Source organism: Trichechus manatus, unplaced genomic scaffold, assembly GCF_000243295.1.
Source record: "Trichechus manatus latirostris isolate Lorelei unplaced genomic scaffold, TriManLat1.0 scaffold00040, whole genome shotgun sequence".
Taxonomy (NCBI): domain Eukaryota; kingdom Metazoa; phylum Chordata; class Mammalia; order Sirenia; family Trichechidae; genus Trichechus; species Trichechus manatus.
The window spans coordinates 16295530-16309347 of NW_004443976.1; the positions used below are offsets into that span (position 1 = coordinate 16295530).

General features: G+C 41.4%; 1 pseudogene; it reads left to right on the forward strand.

The window, feature by feature from the left end:
• The first annotated feature begins 8952 nt into the window (after positions 1-8952).
• On the forward strand, positions 8953-9888 carry LOC101344784 (olfactory receptor 1E5-like; annotated as a pseudogene).
• Positions 9889-13818: the final 3930 nt, after the last annotated feature.

Consider the following 13818-nt stretch of genomic DNA (forward strand, 5'->3'; position numbering starts at 1 on the left):
AGAGAGAGAGAGAGAGAGAGAGTGACTTAAAGAAATGGCGCACATGATTGTAGAGGCTGGCAAATTCCAAGAATGTGGGCCAGGCATCAGGCTGGAGGCTTCTTCTGACTCAGGTAGCTGCAGGGGCTGATGAAAGCAAGATCGGCAGGTCAGATCACTGGCTCACAGGCTGCAGAGGCTGATGAATCCTAGGATGGGCGTGTAAGCCACTAGCTCAAGTCCCAAAAACCAGAGGTCAGATGATGACAAGCTGGATGCAGCATCCAGAGTGAGAGTCCTGGTGAAACATATATTTATATACTGGAGGAAGGCCACACCCCCAAGGAAACTCCCTTTCAACTGACTGGCTGAACATAGCAGATCTTATCATGGACTTGATTACATCATTACATAACTGCCAAATTACATTGTTAAATAACTGCTTAACTACTGAGAATCATGGCCCAACCAAGTTGACACACAACCTTAACCATCCCTGTCCACCTCTTGTCAACTTGCATCTGTACACATCTCCTTAAACCATACATAGTCTCTAAATAAAAACAATTATAAAGTCATACTTGCACATAACATGATACAACTTACATGAATACAACTGAAAATGCACTAGCCCCGTTTACATCTTATATTTTATGAGTGAAGAAAACAAAAATATTTGATGCACACATAAAAGAAAGTAGCCAACAACGTAAGTCCATAAGAGTGAGACTATTCTGATTACTGCTTTGACTCCACCGTCCAGTTCTGTAACCACATCCACCTTGTGTTTGTTGACTGAGTGCTGCCAATCGGCCCCTACAACCGCAGAGTCCAATCAGACCGGTTGTAGTTAGGTGTGTTAATTCAGTTAGGGCAGTTCCCACTGTCAAATCTGACTTACATAAAATAGCAATCATAGCAGTCTTGAAGGATGCTGGGGCTCCCTTCCCAAAATTTTTCTTCACCGTTGTGGTAAAAGCTGTGTCCTCTGGGCAGTCCATGTTTGGGTCTGTGGGTCTAATCTAATCAATCCACTCTAACATCCCAATTTCCCTAAGCTTTTGGGTACCTTCTACAGTACACCAAGGCAGGCCTGGCACTTCGTCTTGTTTTAGTGTAGGCCACTGCAAAACCCATGCTTCTTTGAACCAAACAAACTATTAGATCCTCTCCTAACCTCTCAAGCTAAAACACTGATTGTAGAATCTGTGCTTTGTGGGCCTATATCAATAAACTCAGACTGATCAAACTTTATGTCCCTTGCACCATTATACCACATCCTCAATAGCCATCCCCACACATATTCCCCAGGTTTCTGTTTGTACATATTAGAAAGGTCAAGCAGTTCTTTTGGAGTAGCATACCTCCTCCTGGCTCATGCTTTGTACATCACCTTTTGGGGCTCCCTGGGACTTAAGTCTAGTTATAAGTCTAGAAGGAAAAATGAGTGGTGGGGATGTGTTCTGAGAACATTCAGCAATGTGTCATAAGGCATCTGCCTCAGCTGATGCCCCAGGCAATGACTCAGATGCCTCCTGAGGGGATGACTCAGACAAAGGCTCTTCAGACACAGTTGGGTTAATGTCATCATATGGGGGAGGGGGAGCTGCAGTGCGATGAATCACTTTTTGTGGGGCCTTTCTTGTAACTCTCACCCAAGTGATTGGGTTGGACTGTGCAAATAGGCTAATTGTGGCCCACCAAGGGGATTTATCAGTTTTGCCTTCTCATTGGTCTTGAAATGAGCCATCCCAGAGGTGGGAAAGAGAGAATCCCACCACCTCCAAGAAAGAACTACCAGTAGCAGGGCGCATCCTTTGGAGCCGGGATCCTGGCACTGAGAACCTCCTGGAACTAGGAGACAGAGAGAGAGCTGTAATACTGAAGACAATGAGAAGCGGTGGCAGAGAAATGTGGCAGGAGAGACTGACAGGAGATGGCTCAGTGGGCTTTCTGGCCCACAGAATGAGAAAGCTGAGTGCCTTTTGGCTGAGGCTTACTGGTGGAATGGGGTGTCTCTGGGCACTTGTTGGCAGAGCTAAAAGACCTTTGTAACACTTGCCTGAGAAGGGCAGAGACCCAGGGACAAGGAGAGGCCTGTTTTCGAGCATGGCTGGGAAGAGGCTGTCCTGATGGAAGAACTGTATCCTGAGGGTTCCTCAACCTGTTACTTCCCTAATAAATTCCGTAATCATGAGTATTGTCTGTGAGTTCTATGTGGCCATTGCAATGAATTATCGAACCCAGCAGAGAAGTAGAGTGTGCCGTGGGAGAGACGATTGGTGTCAGAACTGATAAAGACGGCAGAGAGAGGAGGCATGTCTGATCTCTGGCTCATAGGAATCAGCCTCAGCTGTTGATCTTGATTCTCCTTTCCACTTGTGAAGTTACAGGAGGTCAGATGCCGCCACCTGGCCATTCTTACAGGGGCTTATGTTTTTACTGGGGAGGGTGGCTTAGCAGACAAAGATGGAATAATCTCTTTAGATGGGAGTGAGAAGGCTGGTTCTGTTAGCAGGAGTGATTCAACAGAATTTAGGGACTCTGTGTCTCCAGCTTCCTGATTATATGCTCATAATGTGCCCATCTCAAGTTTCAGGATTCTATTTCTTTCCAATCAATGCCTTCTCTTTAACTTCAGACACTATTCGTGGTTGGGAACTCAATTGACATTGTAATTCAGCCACTTTTATAAGACTCTGGGTTTGGTTTTTGATAATATCAGCTCCGTTACTACAAGAAATAAAGCTTTCTTTCAGGGCACAAGTGGCAACTTTGAGGTTATTTATGTGGCATTTGAGCTGTGACACTGAAGCCCCGAGCTCATCTCTTTCTTTCACCACTTTATTGAAAGTAGGACCAACCAATCAGCTTCCTTCTACTTCTTATTCTGACAAAATTGTAGAAAAGTATCAAACATGCAATCACCCAGAGCTTCACCTCTCACCAATGCTTGATCTGTTGGTGGTGATACTTTGAGCATTTGTATTGAGACTTCACACCACAGATTAGCAGTGCCCTGTTTACTACCGGAAGCAGAGTCACCAACATCTTTAAGATTAACCAGACTTGAGAACTTATTTCAAAAATTCATCCTTACAATTTTGTTTCTCTAGAACCACTGTTGGTACCAAATGTCTTAGGCTACGTTCTCTAGAGAAGCAAAACCAGTGAAGGGTGCGTGTATATATATACATATGTATGAGGGCAAGTCAAAAAGTATTGCTACTGTGACTCCAGTTCATACATGCATGTGTTTATTCCAAACAAAATGTCTTTAAACATGTCTCTGCGATCAGTGGATGGTTGCAGACAAGTCTCTCAGTAATGTACTTGTCTTAGTCTTGTTAGGGTGACTTCCAAAAAAAAAAAAAAATAAGGATACTTTTTGTGCCATGGAAAAACACAATTTTTAGGTCAGGGCTAGTATCATATTTTTAATGACACTCAAGTCGACATCTTCCCAAATCATTGAAGCTTTGCAACAGTTTATGGGAATGCTGCTCCACAAAAAACAGCAGTTTTTAGATGGATCAAGCGTTTTAAGGAAGGTCGGGAAGACCTCAAAGATGAGCCAAGAGAGGGAAGACCACTCAGAAGGTTATGGTGACTGTTTTTTGGGATTCCAAAGGGATATTCTTGATACATTTCTTGAAGGACACAGGACGATCATGGAGGCTTATTATGCCTAAGTATTTTATTTTTTTTTAGGGGCTATTATAAATGGTATTGTTTTCCTGATTTCCATTTCATCATTCTCTTTATTGGTGTATAGGAATCCAACTGATTTTTGTATGTTTATCTTATATCCTGATACTGTGCTGAATCTATTAGTTTCAGTAGTTTTCTTGTGGAGTCTTTAGGATTTTCTATGTATAGTATCATATCATCTGCAAACAGGGACAGTGTAACTTCTTCATTACCAATTTGGATGCCCTTTATTTCTTTTTCTTGCCTTATTGCTCTAGCTAGGACTCCCAGCACAATGTTAAATAGGAGTGGAGATAAAGGGCATCCTTGTCTTGTTCCTGTTCTCAAGGGGAAAGTTTTCAGCCTCTCTCCATTAAGAATGATGTTGGCTGTTGGTTTTGCATAGATATCCTTTATTATGTTGAGGAATTTCCCTCCTATACCTATTTTCTTGAGAGTTTTTATCAGGAATGGGTGTCGGACTTTGTTGAATGTCTTTTCTGAGTCTATTGAGATGATCATGTGATTTTTTTTCTTTCATTTATGTGGTGAATTATGTTGATTGATTTTCTAATGTGGAACGATCCTTGCATACCTGGTATGACTCTTACTTGGTCATAGTGTATTATTTTTTTGACATGACGCTTAATTCTATTGGCTAGAATTTTGTTGAGAATTTTTGCATCTACATTTATGAGAGATATTGGTCTGTAATTTTCTTTTTTTGTGGTGTCTTTGCCTGGTTTTGGTATCAGCGTTATGCTGGCTTCATAGAATGAATTTGGAAGTATCTCTTCCTTTTCTATGTTCTGAAATAATTTGAATAGTACTGGTAAAAGCTCTTCTCTGAATGTTTGGTAGAATTCTCCAGTGAAGCCATCTGGGCCAGGGCATTTTTGTTGAGAGTTTTTTTTGTTACCTTTTCAATCTCTTATTATGGGTCTGTTCAGATTTTCAACATCAGTTTGTGTTAGTTTGGGTAGGTAGTGTGTTTCTAGAAATTTGCCCATTTCTTTTAGGTTTTCAAATTTGTTGGACTATAGTTTTTCATAGAACTCTGTTATGATCCTTTTTATTTCAGTTGGGTCTGTGATAATGTCCAATGGGAGCTTATTATGAAGAAGTTTTAAGAAAATTGAAAACTGCATTGGTGAGAAAAAGGCCAGGAAAGTTGCTCCAAGGAATTTTTTTTCCATCACGACAATGCACCTGCTCATTCTTCAAGGGTTTCAAGGGCTGTCCTATGAGAATTTCGTTAGGAAACCTTATCCCATCTGCCCTACAGCCCTGATTTTGCCCCTTCAGACTCCTTTTTGTTCCCCAAACTCAACGAACATTTAAAAGGAACACGATTTGAGTCCCTTGAGGATGTCAAAACTGCCGTTTTGAGGTGGTGGTAATCGAAGAGTCTAGAATTCTTCAGGGGAGGGTGAGAGACATGGAAACACCACCTTCAGAAGTGTATAAACCTAGATGGAGGATATGTTGAGGAACAATAGCTTCATATTTTGATATTTTTGTTTAATAAAGTTTTCTATGCTTTTGTAACAATACTTTTTGACTTACTTTCGTATTTAGGAGTACATACAAATGTCACAAAAGGTGTGGCTCATGGACTCTAGAATTTTTTGGTTCTTCATGTCACTGAAACAACAGGAAAAAGAGGGAGGCTTACTGGGCTGCCTGGAGTAATTTGATCCAAATTAACAAGAGGAAATCTGATTTCTCTACACAATGAGGAAGGAAAGACCATGCCTGATATCTTTGGGGTGCCATTTGGTACTTCTATGTCCAATAATAAAAGTTAACGGAAAAATATAGCAACCCACTGGACACTAGGAGGCAACCTGATGTATATGGAAACTGGTAGGGATGATGGAGGTGGTGGAGTGCCATTAAGGTTTTCCTAGAGAGGTAAAGAGCTAGAAGTAACTTAGTGAGATGGCAATCTGGTTTACCATTTCTATCCTGGTCTGAGGAGGAATTAAACATGATCTGAGAGGATTCTTTATTTCTCCAACACCAACCTTCTACATATCTGCATAGGGTTGGGTCACAGAAGTTTGATCCTTGTTAGCTGCAGAGTTATCTCCTCTGTGGTATGTTTATAGGCAATTAGATTGTATTGAGAGATTCTTCTATCCTGGGAATCTTTACAAAACATGTATCTTTTCATGGTGGTATTCTGCTCAAAGACCACTGATGGCTTTTTGTTTCCATGAGATAAAGTTCAAGCTTCAATACTGCTAAGATATTTTAGGACAATAATATTCTGGTCCTTGCTTACCTTTATGGCTGTCTAACTATTTTCCTTCACCACCCAAAATGTGGGCTCCTACCATACAGAACTACTGTCAATTCCCTAAACAGGCAATGATCTAGCATCCATAGATGAGCTTTCCCTAACCCCACCCTGCCCCAAAGTATACTAGATGTGTAATCAGTCACTGCTCCAGTCCTCTGAGAGAATTTGTCCTAGAGAAGTCCTGGATAATTACTTTGTTTTTAATGAGCTCTTCTAGGATCTAGACTCCTCTGGGATCAGGAGCCGCTTAGGCCCATGGAAATGTAGAACAGGAGATGCAAGAAGGGATGGCGCAGACACAGCTGATGACTACAGAGGCTGTTACTGCACATGCCTGTGGTGAATAAGGGGGAGCAGAATCTCAGGTCAGGGCCCTGGAGTCACCCTTCAACATCCTGGGTAAGTTGGGAAGGTGGGTGAATAAACTAGTCCCTTAGGGTCCTTCCAAACTGAGAGTCTTGATGTGAAGACGACGATAGGTCTTAGATTAATGGAGCAGCTGAGGCTAATATGCTGTATCAGTGGCGGCATCTTTCTGGTTTGTGATTCCTAATGAGACTCTTGAAACCAGAGATGGATCCATTCTTTTCCCAAAGAAGCAAAATTCTGAGCAATCAGGTATATGAAACCTTACTTGATGCTTTTTCCCCACTGCAACACCAGCACATTATGTCCAAGGGTAAAAAAAACTATTAATGCTGCTGGATTAAATAGCATCAGCAGGTAAAAATCCCAGAAGTTGGACTCAGTTATATCTCTTTAGGGAAGGAACTTCCCACAGCCCTTAATGATCCTCCTCAGCTCTCTTAGTTTGGAGGCACACTGGGGTATGGATACCTGGGAAAGAACTGGAACTAGTTCTCATGGGTAGAAATTATGTTTATTCCTTCTTTTATATTGCTAAACCTCCCTGTCAGACTTATTTTTTTCACATTAATACCACTGAATCATGTGGATATCAACACAGAAATAAAGTGACAGCAAGGATGTGTGTACTGGGTTGTCTGTTTTAGGATAAAGAATGGTGCGGTGGGGTAATCTAATATCTTCCATGGGTCTTAAGCTACATGGAGCTCTGGTAGCTCAGTGGTTAAGAGCTCAGCTGCTAACCAAAAGGTTGGCAGTTGGAATCCACCAGCCACTCCTTGGAAACCCTATGGGGGCAGTTCTACTCTGTCCTATAGGGTTGCTATGAATTGGAATCGACTTGACAGCAACAGGCTTTAAGTTACATCGAGGAATTAGATAATTAAGTGTCAAAAATAAGTGCTAAGTGGTTAAGGCTAGTGAGTTCTTGTTCTGAGAGGATTTAGCAGTGGTTATTATAACTTAACCGAAATTTTTGATGTATTTAAAGTTGGAGGAATGCACTTCTCACAACAGCTAATAAACATTTATGAAACATCAGCTACATGCCAGGCACCGTGCCAGGTGCTGGTGTTGCAGCAGTCAAGAAGGCAGACATGGCCTCTCCTGCATGGAGTTTACGTTGTGGTAGGGAAAAAGCTACAGTAATCCCAAGTGCATGGAGTGCTCTGGGGACAAGTACAGGATGCTGTGGAAACATAGCAGTAGGTTCTGACCTAGTCTGGGAGACAGGGAAGGTTTAGCTGAGTAAGTGACATGACATGTAATTTTATACCTGAAGGATAAGTAAGATTCAGCCAAGGGAAGAGGGAGCAGAGGGAAGAGAGTGCTAGGCAGGAGGAACAGCAAGTGTGAAAGGCTGAAGGCTAGAAATGATGACTTTTCAGCAGAGCATTGTAGAAGAGTGGAGTGCAAGGGTCATTTTGTGGCCAGATGAGGCTGTGGAAGTAGGCAAAGGTCAGATCATGAAGCACCTTTTGTGCCCTTGAAAGAAATTTTGCCTTAATCTTAAGAGCAATGAGAAGCCACTGAAGAGTTTAAACAGTAGAGGGAGATGATCAGATTCTCATCTTAGAATGCCACAGTGTGAATGAAGGGATTGAAGGAGAGTGATCCTGGGAGCTGGGAGATGTTCCTGCAGGGACTGTCTCAATAGTCCAGACCAGATATGATGTCAGCCTGATTTAGGCCAGTGGGAATTAGGATAAGGAGTGGATAAATTACAAAGAGAATTGTGTGGTGGAATCTGTAGGGCTTGATGATAGATCGGATGTTGATAGTGAGGGAAAGGAAAGAATGAAAGACAACTCTCAGGTTTCTAGTTGATCACCTGGATACCTTTTGCTGAGATATGGGAGACTGGAGGAGGAGCAGATTGGAGAGGGGCAGAGTGAGATCATGAGTTTAGTTTGGAATCACTTGAGCTTAAGGTGTTTGTGATATATCCATGGGGACATAATGACTAAAAATAATGCAGTTCTGAAGGTGGTAGAGAGGCCTACCCACAAGGTTTACACTGTAATTCATGCCGTACGAATAGATGTAGAATTAGAAGAAAACAGATTTTAGGAAAAAGCTCCAGGGCACATCAACATATAAGGCACTGTTAGAGGAGAAGCCGATTATGGTTATTGAGAACAAATGCACGGGAGTTTACGTTGTGGTAGGGAAAAAGCTATAGTAATCCCAGTGCATGGAGTACTCTGGGGACAAGTACAGGATGCTGTGGAAACATAGCAGTAGGTTCTGACCTAGTCTGGGAGACAGGGAAGGTTTAGCTGAGTAAGTGACATGACATGTAATTTTATACCTGAAGGATAAGTAGGATTCAGCCAGGAAGGTAGCAGGAAAACCAGTGTGACCACACAGAAGCTAAGAGATGAGAGTGTTTTAGAAGAGAGGGAAGAGTTGATATTGTTCATGTTAAGGAGAAATGAAGAAAATAAGTGCCTCGGATTTAATGACATGGCACATTTCTGATTATAGAGATTGTTATTGTTGTGGGTGATGAGGGTGAAATAAGTATTGCTGCAGAGTACCCAACATGTTTATTTTTATTCAGGTTCTTAATGGATACTATTATTTCCTCTTAAAGCTTCAAGAGACAGATCATGACAGGAAGGAATCAAACTGGAGTCTCAGACTTCCTCCTCCTGGGCCTGCCCATTGAGCCAGAGCAGCAAAACCTGTCTATGCCCTGTTCCTGGCCATGTATCTTACCACTGTCCTGGGGAATGTGCTAATCATCATCCTCACTTTCCTGGACTCCCACCTCCATACACCTATGTATTTGTTTCTCAGCAACTTGTCCTTCTCTGACCTCTGCTTCTCCTCTGCCCAAATTGCTGCAGAACATGCAGAGCCAAGTCCCATCCATCCCCTATGCAGGCTGCCTGGCCCAGATGTACTTCTTCCTGTTTTTTGCAGACCTGGATAGCTTCCTCCTTGTGGCCATGGCCTATGACTGCTATGTGGCCATCTGCTTCCCCCTGCACTACACCACCATCATGAGCCCCCAGCTCTGTCTCTCTCTGGTGGCACTGTCCTGGGTGCTGACCACATTCCATGCCATGCTGCACACCCTGCTCATGGCCAGGTTGTGTTTTTGTGCAGACAACGTGATCACTCACTTTTTCTGTGATATGTCTGCTCTGCTGAAGCTGGCCTGCTCTGACACTCAACTTAATGAGTTGGTGATATTTATCATGGGAGGACTCATTCTTGTCATCCCATTCTTACTCATCATCATGTCCTATATACGAATTGTCTCCTGCATCCTCAAGGTCCCTTCTGCCAGGGGCATCCGTAAGGCTTTCTCCACCTGTGGCTCCCACCTCTCCGTGGTGTCACTGTTCTATGGGACTGTTATTGGTCTCTACTTATGCCCATCAGCTAATAATTCTACTGTTAAGGAGACTGTCATGGCTATGATGAACACTGTGGTGACCCCCATGCTGAACCCTTTCATCTACAGCCTGAGGAACAGAGAGGTGAAGGGAGTCCTGGGAAGGGTCTTTCATAAAAGGACATTTCCCTTCTCTCTATGATGGTAACACTTGGGATTTTTATGTAATCTTATCTGGTAGAGATAGTGATAATTGCAATAATATTTCAGACTTCTTTTTTCATCATGGAACATTCTGTTAAAATGAAATGCTGCAGAATCATCTAATAAGTAAGAGAGATGAAGTGGAGCTATCTTCTTGAGATAAGAAGTGGTTTTTGGTGAACTTCTGGCAAAGTCTTCCCTTTTTGTCATTCCCAGATGACCCTGGAGGAGCATATTTTTAAAACAATTTTAAATGATCTTTCTGCCGCCAATTATTAAACCACTAATTTATTACATGTTGTTTTTTTTTTAACCAGAACTCTACTTGAAATAATACTCTGTCCCTCCAAATCAATACTGACTAAAACCCAAACATCTCAGCCTCTCAGCCTCCTTCTGCTAAATTCTGTTAATGTCCTTTTCTGTACAAGTGTTCACATCATTCTTCCTCTTAATCTTTTTACCCCTGGTTTATTTTTATGTCTACATCATTTTTCTGCCATGATATGACCCTGAAAGGAGCTTTAAATCTCCTTTATTGGAAGAGTTTTTTTTGTCTTTACCTGGGAGCTAACTAATACCTAGGGGTCCTAAAAGTTACTTCCCCAGGTGTGAGGAGGGAAGTCAGAGGTTGGTAAACAACCTCAGTCTTTAAGGATGTCTCTCTCTTTGTTGATATTTTATAATTTATCAGCAAAGTTTACATCCATAACCTATTCTACCCCTGTGAAGATTGCACAGAAAAAGTATTATCACTATTTCACACTTTGAAAAACATGGAATTTGATGACTGTCTTGTCAAAGTCCCAGAGTGGGTCAGTATTGAGCCTACTTAAGATCACAGACTATCTGACTCAGGAGTCTCTTCTTCTAATTTCCCCCACCTTGGAAATAAGAAGAGGGGTAATTCATTTAAAAATATTTGCTCCACTTATGATACAGTCTAGGTTTTCAACCTTGCTCTCTTTGTATCCTTATTGTTTTCCTTATTTGCTGCCTCCAAATCCATCATTTCAATCCTCTTGTATATTTTTTTGAATTCCAAATCTCTGTCTGCAGCCAAGGCCTTTCTCCAGATCCTAATTTTTATTCTCATCTTTCCAGTGATCATCTCTACTTGATGATCTGTAAGTCCTTCAATCTTAAAATGCACAAAATTGAACAGTTTATATTTCCTCACAAGCCTACTCTTTTTTCTATATTCCATATCTTGATTCATGATGTTACCTTCTACTTAGTTACCCAAGGAATTCTCTCTCTATATATAGTTACAAAAATGGATTATTGTTCATGTAGTTTTTCTTTTTGCATTTAACATTGTTTTCTGATTTAATGTTCTCTCTGTGTTACTTACGGTACAATAGTTAGTATAACGAATAAACTGAAATGTAATACAACAAGGTTTTTTCTTGCTCATGTAAAATCCACTTGGCATTGGGCATGAGGGGTACTCTGTTTCATGCTGTCAGGCTAATGGACGCTCTGAGTTCTTCAACATATGGTTGTCAAGGTTACCGCAAGTGTTGACATTCAGCTGGAAGAACACAGAGGGTAGATATCACATGGGAAGTTTTTATGGACCAGGTCTGGAAGTAATATACATCACTTTGACCTTCATTTCATTCTCCAGAAGGCAATCACATAACTCAACGTAGTTGAGGGGGGAGGGGCTGAGAAATTATTTGTTCATAAATTGTTATACTCAAATCTATGCTAAAGAATAGGATCATGAATTTTTTATACAGTATTTTATTGTATTTTTGGTGAAATTTTACACAGCGAATTTGGTCCCCATTTGGTAATTTCTATACAATTTTTTCAGTGACATTGGTTACATTTTTCACAATGTGTCAACATTCTCTTTAATTGTGTTCTGGTTGTTCTGATTCCAGTGCTCTAGTTTCCCTGTCCCCTTATCTTCTCATCTTTGCTTTAGAGTAATTGTTGACCTTTTGTTTTCATACAGATGTCTTAATTATCTAAGGCTGCTAAAACAGAAATATCACAAGTGGATGGCTTCAACAAAGAGAAATTTAGTGTCTTACAGTCTAGTGGCTAGAAGTCCAAATTTAGGGTGCCATCTCCAGGGGAAGACTTTCTCTGTCTGTCGGCTCTGAGGGAAAGTCCTTGTGATCAATCTTCCCTGGTTAAGGAGCTTCTCAGTACAGGGACCCCGGGTCCAAAAGATGTGCTATTCTCATGGCTCTTGTTTATTGGTGGTATGAGGACCCCCGGTCTCTCTGCTCGCTTATCTCTTTTATGTCTCAAGAGAAGACATAACCTAATCTTGTAGGTTGAGTCCTGCCTCATTAACATAACTGCCGCTAATCCCACCTCAATAACATCATAGATGTAGGATTTACAATGCAAAGGAAAATCACTTCAGATGACAAAATGGTGGACAATCACACAATACTGGGAATCACGGACTAGCCAATTGACACATTTTTTCGGGGACACAATTCAATCCATAACAGACGGTTTTTTTACTGGAGCACCACACTCAGGAGTAATATTCTTTTTTTGTGTGCCAATCTATTTTTTCATTTAAAGGTGACCTCAGGGGATAGTTTTGGTTCAAGGTTTAAAGAGTACCTCAGGGAGATAGTCTCAAGGAGTCAGGAGCATGAACTTCTGACACGCACTGAGCCGTATGGGCCACGTTAACTCGGGGAAGTTTCATAAAGCAACTGCAAAGTCCAGAAAGATGGGACTATATCATTTATTAATTTACTGTTCAAACATATTATAACTTATATGGTTCCATTCAATTATATATTATTTATTTTATTGTACTTTAGATGGAGGTTTACCGAACAAACTAGTTTCTCATTAAACAGTTGGTACACATATTGTTTTATGACTTTGGTTAACAACCTCACGATACATCAACACTCTCCCTTCTCGACCGTGGGTTCCCTATTACCAACTTTCCTGTCCCCTCCTGCCTTCTAGTTCTTGTCCCTGGGCTGGTATGCCCCTTTAGTCTTGTTTTGTTTTATGGGTGTGTCTAATCTTCGGTTGAAGGGTGAACCTCAGAAGTGGCTTCATGACCGAGCTAAAAGGGTGTCCAGGGGCCATACTCTCCGGGTTTCTCTAGCCTCTGTCAGGCCAGTGAGTCTAGTCTTTTTTTGTGAGTTAGAATTTTGTTCTACATTTTTCTCCAGCTATGTCCGGGACCCTCTGTTGTGATCCCTGTCAGAGCAGTCAGTGATGGTAGCTGGGCACCATGAAGTTGTACTGGACTCAGTCTGGTGGAGGCCATGGTAGATGCAGTCCATTAGTCCTTTGGACTAATCTTTCTCTTATATCTTTAGTTTCCTTCATTCTCCCTTGCTCCTGAAGGAATGAGACCAGTGCAGTATCTTAGATGGCCGCTCACAGGCTTTTAAGACCCCAGACTCTACTAACCAAAGTAAAAAGTAGAACATTTTCTTTATAAACTATGTTATGCCAGTTGAGCTAGATGTTCCCCAAGACCATGGTCCCCACAGCCTTCAGCCCAGCAATTCAGTCCCTCCGGGAGTTTGGTTGTATCTATGGAGCTTCCATGACCTTTCCTTGTACAAGTTGTGCTGGCTTCCCCAGTATTGTGTACTGTGTTACCCTTCACCAAAGTTACCACTTATCTACTATCTATTTAGTGTTTTTCCATCCCCACCACTCACCTCCCTCATAATCATCAAAGATTGTTTCTTTTTGTGTGTAAACCTTTTCATGAGTTTTTACAGTAGTGGTCTCATACAATATTTGTCCTTTTGTGATTGACATATTTCATTCAGCATAATGCCCTCCAGATTCATCCATTTTATGGGATGCTTCACAGACTCATCATTGTTCTTTATCATTGCATAATACTCCATTGTGTGTATGTACCATAGTTTGTTTATCCATTCATCTGTTGATGGGCATCTAGGTTGTTTCCATC